General features: G+C 41.9%; 1 protein-coding gene across 3 annotated transcripts in view; it reads left to right on the forward strand.

Moving 5' to 3' along the window:
* kiz (kizuna centrosomal protein) overlaps positions 1-513 on the forward strand; it is a 26,081-nt gene that overhangs the window by 5,573 nt on the left and 19,995 nt on the right. The window lies entirely within an intron of this gene.

Below are 513 nucleotides of genomic sequence, written 5' to 3' on the forward strand. Positions count from 1 at the left end.
ATTTCATGAACAGGACCTCTTATGCTCTTGAAAAAGAGGGGAAAAACCCTTCATTTTGTGGCTGGCCTACATTTTAGTCATTCATTATTACATGCTTGTTGTGTAGATTAAGTACCCATTTGCATGTGGTCACAGTATTAACCAATAGAAACACAATATTTTACTGTAACTACATATACAAGGAACTCTTCTGAGCATTATCTAAAGCTTTATTTTAGAATATGTCTGGTCTCTGGATGTATCAAAAATAGTATGAAAAATTGTATTTTCTCTATTAGAGTGTGGCATGTTTGTTTGTGTCTCTGTGGTCTACCACACTGTTTATAGTGTGACCTCAAGAGGAACTGCAGTTAGCCTGTGTTGGGGAGATGCTGGTGGGGGCTGCAGCTTTCATTGTTAACACCAAGGGCTCCTGTGTATGAGGAGAAAACCGGAGGCTTTGATGTAAAGCTCTGAGTCTCTATCCTCCCCCCCCCCCCCCCCGGTCAGCGTTTCTTTTCCCCCCTCCTTTCC

The sequence above is a fragment of the Monopterus albus genome, unplaced genomic scaffold (genome assembly GCF_001952655.1).
Source record: "Monopterus albus unplaced genomic scaffold, M_albus_1.0 scaffold94.1, whole genome shotgun sequence".
Lineage (NCBI taxonomy): Eukaryota > Metazoa > Chordata > Actinopteri > Synbranchiformes > Synbranchidae > Monopterus > Monopterus albus.